Source organism: Rhodnius prolixus, unplaced genomic scaffold (genome assembly GCF_049639745.1).
Source record: "Rhodnius prolixus isolate KJV_2025 unplaced genomic scaffold, Rpr scaffold_9, whole genome shotgun sequence".
Classification (NCBI taxonomy): Eukaryota; Metazoa; Arthropoda; class Insecta; order Hemiptera; family Reduviidae; genus Rhodnius; species Rhodnius prolixus.
Genome location: NW_027411604.1, coordinates 12,277,750 through 12,290,409, shown reverse-complemented (window position 1 = coordinate 12,290,409; position 12,660 = coordinate 12,277,750). Strand labels below are relative to the sequence as shown.

The 12,660-nt window shown below is 29.2% G+C and overlaps 1 long non-coding RNA gene across 1 annotated transcript; it reads left to right on the top strand.

Moving 5' to 3' along the window:
- The first annotated feature begins 1,462 nt into the window (after positions 1 to 1,462).
- Positions 1,463 to 4,482, top strand: LOC141454377 (uncharacterized). Its single transcript, XR_012458677.1, has 5 exons — positions 1,463 to 1,556; positions 2,540 to 2,591; positions 2,718 to 2,819; positions 3,244 to 3,304; positions 3,463 to 4,482. It is a non-coding gene; the product is annotated as an uncharacterized lncRNA (long non-coding RNA).
- The last annotated feature ends 8,178 nt before the right edge of the window (positions 4,483 to 12,660 follow it).

The following is a 12,660-nucleotide window of genomic DNA, read 5'->3' as shown; positions in this document are numbered from 1 at the left end:
TCACTCCTCATTCTGTTAAAAAATAAAAATAAATCCGAGGAGCTAAAAAGGAAACTACCTCAATTAGTTTATAGATATCCGGTTCTTTTGTGTACCCCAAAAGACTTATATTCAGGTCAAGAGATAAACCAATTGCAAGGTAGAGGTACCATCAATCTATGCAGAATCAATTTTACACAGGATCATTCTTCTTCACAGCTTGAAACAAAACATTTCAGGCTATGGTCTTACCGAGCTGAGTCTGTGCTCCAAAAGTCAGCTGCTGGAAATTAAATTACTTTATTTTTATTATTATTATTCATATTTTTGTTTTTTGTATCTGTTAAGATCAAATGACACATACTGCACCAAAATGCAAGGTGCTTGACGTGTACAAACTAAAAAATTCATTCACAATTTAGGGCATGCATTTCTCGATGATTTTAGGAATAGATACTATTAAAACTATATCCAAAAATGAATACCTTTTCTTAATGATATTGTTCCAAAAATTAATTTAATAGATAAAATAAATTAGAAACCATTTAGCGGTGATGAAAAATGTAGCAGTTTTTCCTTTGAAATGTGAATCAGCAAACCTCCGTACAACCTTTATCTTAAAAAAAAAAATTGAATTTTTAATTGGTAATAATTAATTATATTCAAATTTTCATTCAATTTACATTTTACTGTTAATTTAAATTTTAACAGAGTTTTCACTGGAATTACACTCTACTAGAACCAAATTTCCAATAATTCCTATCCCCAACACTTTTTATTAATTAAAAACAATCTCCAAAATAACATGAAATAATTATTAAAGAAAATAATAATGAAATAAGTTACTTATCTTCATTTTTGTAGGCTGTTAAATTTTCATTTCAATAAGTCACATTTAAAAAAAATGTCTCTTTTGGGGGGAAAAAAATTAAATGGGCTAGCAAGCACTGCTTTAGAATTAATAATAATTATCTTATACTGATATCATTATCTATAATTATTATTAAATAATAATTAGAATCCTTGTTCTATTTAGTTCAATCAATATTTTTGTACTTTTTAAATGAATAAATTTTGATCCAATTTAAATAACAGATAATCATCATTTCTTTCATCTTTAAAAAAGACACATTAATTAAATTATAATTTAAAATTCAATGTAAAGTTTTAAGGCAGCCATTTATTTTTCCCTTTAATTGTACTTAAGAAAAAAACACAGCCTTTATAAACCTATTACGTCACAAAATAAATCTAAAAGCTTCCTTTTATTTGCTAAATACTTCCTAAATAAAAGATCAATTCTGATTGGTCCATGTATGTATGTAATGTTCATCCACATAAAACTTCAACTTCAAGTGACAATACAAAAAAATAATCCCTGAATATTGGGTTTATTAATGCATAAATTTAAAAAACGACCATATCAGAAATTCTTTTTCATTTTTTTACAATAGAATATGTATAAATTTTCTAGTTTAAAAACAATTTTTTTTTTTAATTGAAGCTAAGAGGCTGTCGTAGCAAGTGCAAAGCCCCCTTCTCCTGCCTGCTCTGGACCTGTGAAGATCAGCCCTGCTGTAAGTCGTTTTTTTAAATTAATTAATAGGAAAAATTTCTCAATTCCCATCTAATTTTACTTGAAACTTGTTTATTGTGTTATAAGCTTCAAAGTGATATATAATTTTTCATATTTTCCCATTGATTGATATTAGAAAAATGTGTTTAAAGAAAATTCAATTTGACTGAGAGAGAATCCAATATGGCCAGCCAAATTGAATAAATTAATTAATAGGAAAAATTTCCCAATTCCCATCTAATTTTACTTAAAACTTATTTATTGTGTTATAAGCTTCAAAGTGATATATAATTTTACACATTTTACCATTGATTGATATTAGAAAAATGTGTTTAAAGAAAATTCCAATTTGACTGAGAGAGAATCCAATATGGCCAGCCAAATGGAATTGAATTTCATTTTTTTAAAATTGCTTTTTAAGCTTGTTATCACAACTTCCAATCCCAAAAACTTTCTAAAAATGTTCAATCCATTCAATATTAACTATTTAAAATATTTTTTTAATAATTTTCTTTTTTTATTTTAAAAAGTGAAAATCGGCCTATTGCGCAATCATCCATGAATTTTAATTTTAAATTTTTTCCTCATTTTCCTTTGTAAATTCTTTAATAATCCAACTAAAAAATGTTCATACTTTATCCTTTTATAAATTTTTTGCTATAATTTAATGGATTTATTCAATTTTCTTTACAAAAAGGAAATCGGACCCATCACGCAATTTTCCGTAAAATATATTTTTTTTAAAATAACTTATTTTTTCTTAATAATCCAACTAAAAAGTGTTATTACTTCACCTTTTTATTAATATTTTACTATAATTATTAATTTTTTATTCAAAAATCTGAAATTGGTCCCTTACGCTAATTCCCGTGATTTAAAGAATTTTTTGTTTTTTACTTTCTTTCCCTAATTATTTAAAAATCCAACTAGAAAATATTAATACTTATTCCTTTTATTAATATAAAATATATAAAATTATTTCAGAAAAAATAGGAGCAGGAAAAAAAATAAAAAAAAATCCTAAGAAAAGCCCAAGGTAAGATCCAACATTTAACAAAAATCATTTTTTCAGTATTTTTTAAAAATTTAAATTTTTTGCAGTGTTTAATAAATTATATATATAAATTGATGCAATTTTATTAGTATTTAATTCTAATTTCAGATGGGAGCATTTTTCTATTGCAACACTTTGGTTAATTTATTCGACATGGAGAATATGATCCTGATTCATGCCTCAAAAGAGCCGCAAAAAAAAAGTATCAAAGTAAGTGAAAAAAAACTACTTGATAAATTTAAGTTTTTTCTATTTTTATTTTTTAGAATTTTCAGAATTAAAGTGGTCATTTTTTAGACCCTTAAATTGTCTGATAGTATTGCAACAAGTGAAATTTTAGGTCTGTCCATCTTAAAATTGTTAAGTTTCGATTTTGTCTCCCTAATTCTTAAAAAATCCAAATTTAAAATGTTTATAATTCACCTCTTTATTAATATTTTACTATAATTTGCTGCAATTATTAATTTTTTATTCCAAAATCTAAAATAGGTCCCCTCACGTTAATTTCCGTGATATAAAGTTTTTTTTTTAATTTTATTTTGTCTCGCTATTCTACAATAATCCAACTAAAATGTGTAAGTACTCAATCTTTTTAATAATTTCATGTGTTTTCTAATTATTTTCATTTTTTCAGAAAAAGATAAGAGCTCGAGAAAAGAACAGAAAAAGTTTTTCTTTAAAAAGAATAACCGAAGGTAAGATAAAAAAGTTATGCCTTTTTTTACGTATTTTTAGAAAATTTTAATTTTTTAAAATTATTTTTTACATTTAATAGATTTCAGCATAATAAAAAAATAAATAATTCTATATATTATATTTTGCAGTTTTTATTAATATTTAACTCTAATTTCAGATGGCAGAATTTTTCTATTGCAACACTTTGGTTAACTGATTCAACATGGAGAATATGATCCTGATTCATCCCACAAAATGGTCTCAAAAAAAAAAAAAAATGTATCAAAGTAAGAGGAAAAAACTATTTGATAAATTTATGTTTTTTCTATTTTTTTTTAAATATTTTTTTTATACAGAATTTTCAAGATTAAAACGTTTTTCTTTCTAGACCCTTAGATTGTCTGATAGTATTGCAATCATTGAAATTTTAGGTCTGTACATAATGTTAGGATTTTGTTAAGTTCAATTCCTAACTGTAACGGCCTAAAATAAGATCAATTTTGTAAACTAAAAAACAATCATTAATTTTGAAAATGGATATATAAAGAAATAAGAAAAAAAAAAATAGAAATAATAAAATATATGTATCAATTAGTCAAAATTTGACTTGCCAAGGATCTGTAAAAAAAAGAATTTTCTTTTATTCATTAATTCTATTGTTTCAAGAACAAATTTCCTTGAAGTTAAGCGAAAATAGAGTTAGTAATTTATTTTCTTTTCCAAATTGGAAAATCCAAAATATATTACCATCTCATTTTATGTGGAAAGTTTTCCATAAATTTGCCACAAAGACAGGACACTTTGTTGTTGAAACGTTGGTAATAAAAAGAAATATCCTTTTTTTTATTGGCTGATCCTCATCAAGATTTCTTTTATTACTATGTACCTACTTTTTTTTAAAATACATTTTGTGGTTACCTGGACCTCCCAACATCTACTTTTCCCAATGATAGCCATTCATTCACACAGGATTGTCTGGAATAACGTACGGATTTATCCAGAGTAATCTGAACTTAGGTAGCCCAAATTTAGATGGTCAAATAAATTTATTTCATTGGGGAGGGGGGAAGAGTGAAGCGACCGAAACCATCGGAAATACTCGCTAAGAGCCTGGAATTATAGATTATTTTGAATAATGGTTTTTATTTTTTTTCAGATAATTTTTTTTTTATTAAATATAAAAAATTTTAACACATTATTTTTTTGTCTTTTTTATTATCTTATTATATTTAAATTTGCAATATTTCGACCTACCTGGAACAACATAGCTTAGATTTGTTGCCTTTTTTCAAGCAAAGTTAATTTCTAAGTCGTATTTTTCTGTAACAACTTTCCTTATTTTTTAAGATGGACCTTCTCTTCTACTTGAAAATCCTTTAGTATAATATTCTTTTTTGTCACTTTTTAATGTTTAGAGGTTTATATTCTGTATAAATTCCCTACATGGTAAGGTGCGTCCCATTTGTGCTCAATATTCGAAGTTGTTCATTTTTTTTCCCCTTCCGAAGTCTGAGTTGATTTAATCTATGGGAATGAATCATATCCTTAAAAAAAGTGGATTAAAACAACTCAAGTGGTAAAAAAAACAACCTGGAATACAGGGCACTAGTGGGAATATCTTTTCCATGAAGGAAAATTAATTAAAAAAAAAATTAAAAACTCTATACAATAAAAAGAAAAGAACAAGGAATACTACAGAAAAGGATTATCGAATAGTACAGTGAGGAATTTTTATTCTCAAATAATAAGGAAAATTATATAGAAAAACAGGATTAAGAACGTTAACTCTGCTAGATAAATGATCAATTACATGATTTTCTTGTTCTATTTTTTAATATTGTTCTTTTCAACATTTAATGAATATAGAAATAATTGATTTAATTAAGGATAATAAGAAAGGGTGGCCTAAAATCAAAATCCTCCAAGCCCCCTATTTTCCAAAAAATTAATAGGAAAATTGGAGAACTTTGTACAGACGTTGATGGAATGGCTGAGCAAAACTGGAAAACTACAGAATCTGAATCGCTTTCATTTTTGATTTAGGGGATTTTATTATTATTATTGTCTATGACACATGCAGCCATTTATATTTGAAGATAAAGTGTACTTTTTTAAACTAATAAGTTATAACAATTTTTAAATTAAATTTATGTAGGATAATACTAATCATAATTACAGGACGACTTTCACTTACAATTACACCCATTTCAAGTTGAATACCATGTAATACCCATAAATATGCACCATATCTCCGAGAGCTCTCATCTTGTTTTTACGAAAAAGTGATGGTTCATTTATTTTATGAGTGGGAAGATTGAAGTTAAGAAAAAAAAAAATCTACATAAGTGTACTTCCAATCATGGGATTTCGCTAAAAACCTAAGTCCTATTGTGAGGTAACCGGACACGTAATTAAAAGTTTCGAGTTTCTGTAGTTATAAATTTTTTAAAAAATCAACTTTTCCGACACAGAAAACCCTAAAAAAAAGTGTATTTCGGGTGAAAACTCAATATAGAAAATATAAATAAAAACTAAATAAACTTACATAAATAATTTTCCTTTGTGGCTATTTCCAAATTGTTGAATTATAATAAATTTTAAATTTGTTGATTCCACAGCCAAATCCATAAATTGTATTATCCATTCATTTTGAATAAAACTGAGCAATACGTGATTCAAAATTTAAAAAAAAAACTCTAAAACTGCAATTTTTTTTTTTTTTTTTGGCGCATCAACAGCTGAGGTCATTAGCGCCCGGAGCTTTTTCCAGTGCACTGCCGGCCTCTCGTTACAGACAACACTGTCCATCACCGGACAGTGAGCTGTAAGAAGCTCCTAGGAAGAGAAAATCTAAGGGTCAGCTGCTGGATTCGAACCCGGGACCTCCGCGTGGGAGTCCAGTATGCTAACCTCATAGCGAATCCCTTCCCTAAAAAAAAAAAAAAAAAAACTCGCTTCGGCGGTACATATACTAAAATTGGAAAAACTGCAATTTGAAATCACTAATTCACTGAACAAACTTATTTGCATAACCTCACCCAGTATCACACTAGTAAAAAAGACCTCTTAAAACTTTGGATAGTAAAAAGACTGAATTCCACCAATAATGATTAATAATCATAATAAAAGCAAATAATTTAAAAAAAAATAAAATGTAGAATTTAAAAATTTGACATTTCAACTAACGTTTAACGTGGAGTTCACAATTCTCAGACACGTAAACAAACGGAAAAGTAACAGCGAAAATAATATCCCCACTCTAAACAGTCATTAGTCGTATGCCATTGGTTATAACTTATAAACATGTTTATTTCTACATCTTTTGACCTAAGTCCTTCTTAGTAAACCGTCAAATTAATAACATCTTTTCTGTTAGTAATAAGAAATAAGGGAACTACAGACTTTGTAATAAAATTAAGAAAATACATACAGTCTGCAGGTATAATTCAACCTTCTATCTTTTCTATGTTTAATTTTGGAAAATACCTCCTACTCTGAAGTTGTAATTTACATACATTCAGACCAATAACTTTTATTTTATTTATTTTTTAATCTTTTATTGAAATTTACAACTGCGACAATTGTTGCAAGTATGTTTGGCACATGATAGCACTGTCTGAATTATTATCGTGAACATTTAACTTTACTGCTACCATGATAAGAGTAGATCTTCTCTTCAATCTCCTTGGAGCATTACCTGGTAAAGGCGCAAATGGATAGGTGTTCGGGTTTGAAAGATTTAGGATGACCTGCTATTGGATAATGAAATTTTGAAAAAACGAGTTTTCTCTAGATCTTTGAGTGAAAGGTATTTTGTGGTCATAATGGCTTTGTGAGGTTAGATACATTAAAATGGTATTTTTTGACTATCAATACTTGTTGCTTTGAGAATTGGAACATTTAGTCGATCACCATACTTACAATGCCGTTTGACCAAAAATAGGGCGGGGTTAAAAAAAGGAAGGTTTAAGACTTGTTATTCAGGTTGAGGGTGATGGTTAGTTTCTTGCCTTTTCAGAGTTGTATGGGGGGGGGGGGATTCCAGGGCAACCATTTTGTCTGGCTTCAATCCAAGGTAGCGGATTTTGACTACAGTTGGTATGACAATTGGCTGATGAAGATGGGGAAACTTTTAGTTGAATAATATTTTGCGCATTTCTTTTCACGTCATTTTTATGTAGGATTGGTGGTAGAGTCTTCTTTCTTTCAGAATCTAGATAATGATAAATATATTTTAAAGTTTTAATGCACAAGTTTGAAATTCAAGGAACACAGTATGAAAAAGTTACAAGTAGGATGAATTTTCTGACAATAGGTTCAGCTACCTCTCTCACTCTCCAAGTAAAAATTCCTTTAATTCACCATTTTTTATTTTTTCTTTCTCTCACCAAGAGGACGTGTTTGCGATCGTATCAAATTTACGTTATTGATTTTCCACCGGAAATACATGTTTTAAGGTCTCTCTCACTAAGTTTTTATAAATTTCGTTTGAACTCATGGATATAAAACATATAAAGGGTGATCCATTTAAAACGCACCAATCGCTAATAACTTTTTAGGAAAGCGGCAATCCGGAATTACTCATGAAATAAACCATGTTTTTTAGTCTAGTTTTCAAATTTTCCACCCCCGATGGTGTATCTTCATTTTTGGCAGAGTTACGGCTAAAAAGCTGATTTGGGTTTCATAAGGACCACTGGTTTTGACAATAATTATGAACACTACATAAAAAATTGTGAAAAATGACGTTGACCCCGTTTTGATGTCCCTAATATTTGTTGAGATACTTAAGATCAAATTTACTATTTTATCAACTCGTGAACGGTTTTCAATATTAATTTTCCACCAGAAATACACGTTTTGGGAGATCCTCTGACTACAAAAATATTATTTGTGACGCAAAGATCAAAAATAATAAAAATTAAACATTTTAAAAATGTAGTGCAATGTAATGGTTATGGGTGAGTCAGAATAAATTTGTTTTATCATCAAATAAAAGCAATCATCACATCATTTTAATGCACCCAGTATGCAAGACTTCTTGACCTAACATTACGGTAAGAATCTCTTGCCAGGGTGTTGGTTTAGTGGTCAAGAGCGTGGCTTTGTAAGTGGGAAATCCTCAGTTCGAATCCCGCCTATGACTACATTTTATTTTAAAAAGTATTATTTTTTTTTAAGTAATAAGAGTGACTGCATACGCGGGATTCGAACTGGGGATCTCCCGCTTACAAAGCCATGCTCTTGACCACTAGACCAACACCCGCCCATCCCTGGCAAGATATTCTTACCGTAATGTTAGGTCAAGAAGTCTTTAAAATTGATTGGTGCATTAAAATGATGTGATGGTTGCTTTTATTTGATGATAAAACAAATTTATTCTGACTCACCCATAACCATTACATTACACTAAATTTTTTAAATCTTTAATTATTATTATTTTTGTTATTACACAAATAACAAAACATTAAACAAATAACATTTTTCGCAGTCAGAGAACCTCCCAAAACATGTATTTCTGGAGGAAAATTAATATTGAAAACCGATCATGAATAGATAAAATTGTAATTTTGATCTTAAATATCTCGACAAATATTAGGGATATCGAAACGAGGTAACGTCATTTTTCACAGTTTTTTATGTAGTTTTCATAATCATTGTCAAAAACCAGTGGTCCGTATGAAACTTCAATTAGGTTTTTGGCCGTAACTCCACCAAAAATAAAGATACAGCATCGGGGGTGGAAAATTTGAAAACTAGACTAAAAAAAACTTATAGTTTACTTCGTGGGTTTTTTCGAAATTCCGCTTTCCTAAAAAGTTATTAGCGATTGGTGCGTTTTAAATGGATCACCCTGTATAAAATAGTATTTGTTTTTGGCAGTTCCAGGGTTGGGTTTGTGTTACACTTACCATCAGTTTCTTTTTTATGTTCTGTATGCATTTAATTGATGTATAATATTTTTTTTAAAAAAAGAATTAAATATATCTCAGTAAATTCAGAGTTTTAAAAAAACATAAATGTTAGGACTCTGTTAAATTTTAGTAAGAGAAGGTCATGCGAGGTTCCGGAAGTGTTTCTTTGAAAATAGCGTTGGTCAGAAGAGCTGACAGTGCTTTTGATTTTTCCTGGGAAATCTCTGGTAAAAAAAAAGGCACACACTAACATTTTCGGTATTACAGCCGAAAATTACAGAGAGACTAAGGTGGAAAAACCATTTCCCTTTTTTTTTATGAATGGGTTGAAATAGGACGCTTTTCTTCGTTTTTCACAGAATCTTTTCTTTAAGTAACAAAGAAAAAAGAGAAAGAGATAATAATTGACAATGAGTACATTATTTTGAAAAAAATAGTTGGGCGTGAATCAAAAAAGAAAAGTACCCTTCTCCATCTGGTTCTAATGAATTAGTAGGAAAAACACTTTTCTTTTGTTTGACATGGTTAGCTCTTCACATTTCTTTATTGATAGATGCTGCAGAACTGCATACTAACGATGTCTATTCGCTAAATGTAATACTATTTTGCTTGACAGCGCTTCTCTTGAGCACTTTATAAACTACTCACGTAAAATGTAAAACACATCTTACTTTCCAAGTAAATAATCTACAAATATAAAATAATTATTTTTTAATCTTGGAGTTTTACTAATAATGGCGTGCTTATAATTAAATGTAAAGAACAATGAGATGATTCGTTTAAGATTCTCTCCCCAATGTAATTAGTTGTTGCTAAAAAAAAAATCCAAAAAAGTGCTGAAAACCTAAAACTAAATTCACAGAAAAAGCACTCTCATATTCTCCTTCTACTCGCTTTCTCTCCCTCTCTTATATATTCGCCAAAAAATATTAATTTTCCGTGAGTGAAACCCTAAATTAGCAGAGAAAAATAAATTAATATAAATTCATGAAAATTTAGAGGAAAAAAAATCTTTTTCTGCCAATAATTTTTTTTTTCAGTTAACTCTTACATCCCTAGTAAGGGGAGGATTGTGTTGGTGTCAAATTTCAATCACCATTTGTCTGAGTTTGTGTGTGAGACAATGAGCTGTTAGAAATGCTAGAAAGTGAAAACCCAAGAGCCACCGAACACCGGGAACTCTGCGTGGGAATTCCAACAACGCTGATCACTTAGCAAATCCCTCCGCCATGTAGGATGATCTTATGATAAATGTAAAACTTTTTAAGAACTCGTTGGGCTAGACATTTTAAATATAAAAATTTATGAGGGCATTTTTTTTTTTTTCAAATGCTTGTGTTGAAATTAAATGTTCATTTCTTTTTTAGCAAATTTTTATTTAAAATATTTTATTATGTCTATAAAGCAATTTAATTATGCATTTTATTATATATATATTTTTTTAATTTCAGCAAGTGCGGTAGTGTTAAATTTTCGGAAGTGATTGCCATGTGACTATTTTCTGGTTTCAACAAATAATTTTTTTTAAATAGTGCGTTCATAAAAATAAAAGTAAAACAAAGAAAGAATTTCGGTTTTTCAAAATTCCGTCACAAAAAAAAAGAAAAAGCGTTACAGTATTTTTGCGTTCACATATCTTTTTAAACTGTGTCAAGTGTCCAGCAATGATGAGGATATGTATGAAGACATCAATCCAGTAGCCAGATATTCCAGCCTTCAACAGGACGTAAGGAGTTGATAGTGGTTCCATATATATGTGGCAGTTCTCTTAAATGAGATATTAAACAAAAAAACAAAAACAAATTATAATAAAGTAAAAATACTACAAAAATTATAATTCCAATACTCTTTATTTATTTGTTTGTTTAATATATTTTTTTCCACAGGCATTTAACGTTTTATGTTGTATAATATTTTTAATATAGATTATTATTTTTGGGAGCAGCTTGGCATCGTTTCGAATCTAATATCATTTATACTTTTAACGGCTTTCGAGAATTTCTTAATCGACCATTACCGATAAAAATCAACTAAACAATCAATAAATATATTAATTTATTAATTTCTACGTGCATGATAATTTTTATTAATTATTTATAATATTTTTTTTTGGAATTATAATTATTTAAATTTATACATATATATGGCCACTATTAACATACTTCTTTGGAACTTCGAGTTCGAGTGAAGCAGAACAAGTAAAAGATAAGTATTTCTTCCTTAATTTAATTTATTTATTTTGTTATTAATATGCAGGCAAATTAGGATATATTCAAGAGAATATAAAAGGTCCTCTGAGTCTGCGATTCCCAAAAATGTCATCAGATTTGGGAACAGGGGAATGAAGTATACAAATAATTCGTGCTTCAAATTGCATTTGTTTTTTCTTTTCTTTTTTTTTACCCTTTGCATGGAAATTTCACCCAAGTGGGGAACACAGTTTTGCCCCATCATTCCCCGTAGGAGTAGGAATTACAGCCACACCCTCAGCAGACCTATTAAACACAATTTAAAAAAAAAAAATACCAACTTTGGATGGATTTTTTTTGTGCGATAACGGTCTGTTTGTCTTGTGGCCATCTTCTTCTTCTTTTTCTTCCTTTGGTGCAGGGCCTTTGCCTCCTTAGTAGGAAGTCTCAATCATCTCTGCCCGTAGCTTTGCTACTCTACTGTCTGACCGTCCATCATCTGCAGATCCGCCTTCGGATCTTACAGCCAACCGTAACCTTCGCCGACCTTTAGGTCTTCCTCTTCCTGGGTGTCCTCCATAGACTTTTCGAGGGGCTCTCTCTACACTTATTTTGTGAAGGTGACCTCTCCCCCAACCAACGCAACCTCCCCACTTTGCCATAATTGTCACAAATGTAGATGTGACAAAAAATGCGATTTTAGTAAATGTATAGTACTCTATTTATGAACTTAAAGATACTCAGAGGACAAACCGGAAACAAATAATCAGTGTTTTATTTTTATGTATATTATTAACTTTTTAAAATATTGTACGCACAATTATATAAATGTCAATTTTAATGATTTACACCCACATAACAACATAAGCAGTTCACAAACGTACAATTAGAAAGACAAAAAAATTTGTTCATAATACCATAAATAAACAAATAATTTTGATTTAAAATTAGCGTACAATCAACATATCGGTAGATTCAATTGTAAAAAGAGAATAGTACGATTTTGAGTCATGTTACTTCCTCCAAACAGAAACATGATCGAAACTTCCTAATCTAGTTTACTCACTAGAATGATTCTGTGTTAGGACAAATATTCTACTCGTGTGATTTTAAATCAATGTAACACCAGCAGTTTAATACGGTCCAAAACGGTAATGAAATGGCATTACTAATGTACTACCATCGGAATGATAAAACATTTTCACTTCGAGAACTAGTACCTTAGTACCGTTCTATGTTAAAGAATAACTGTTAGGAAGAAACAAAGTACCA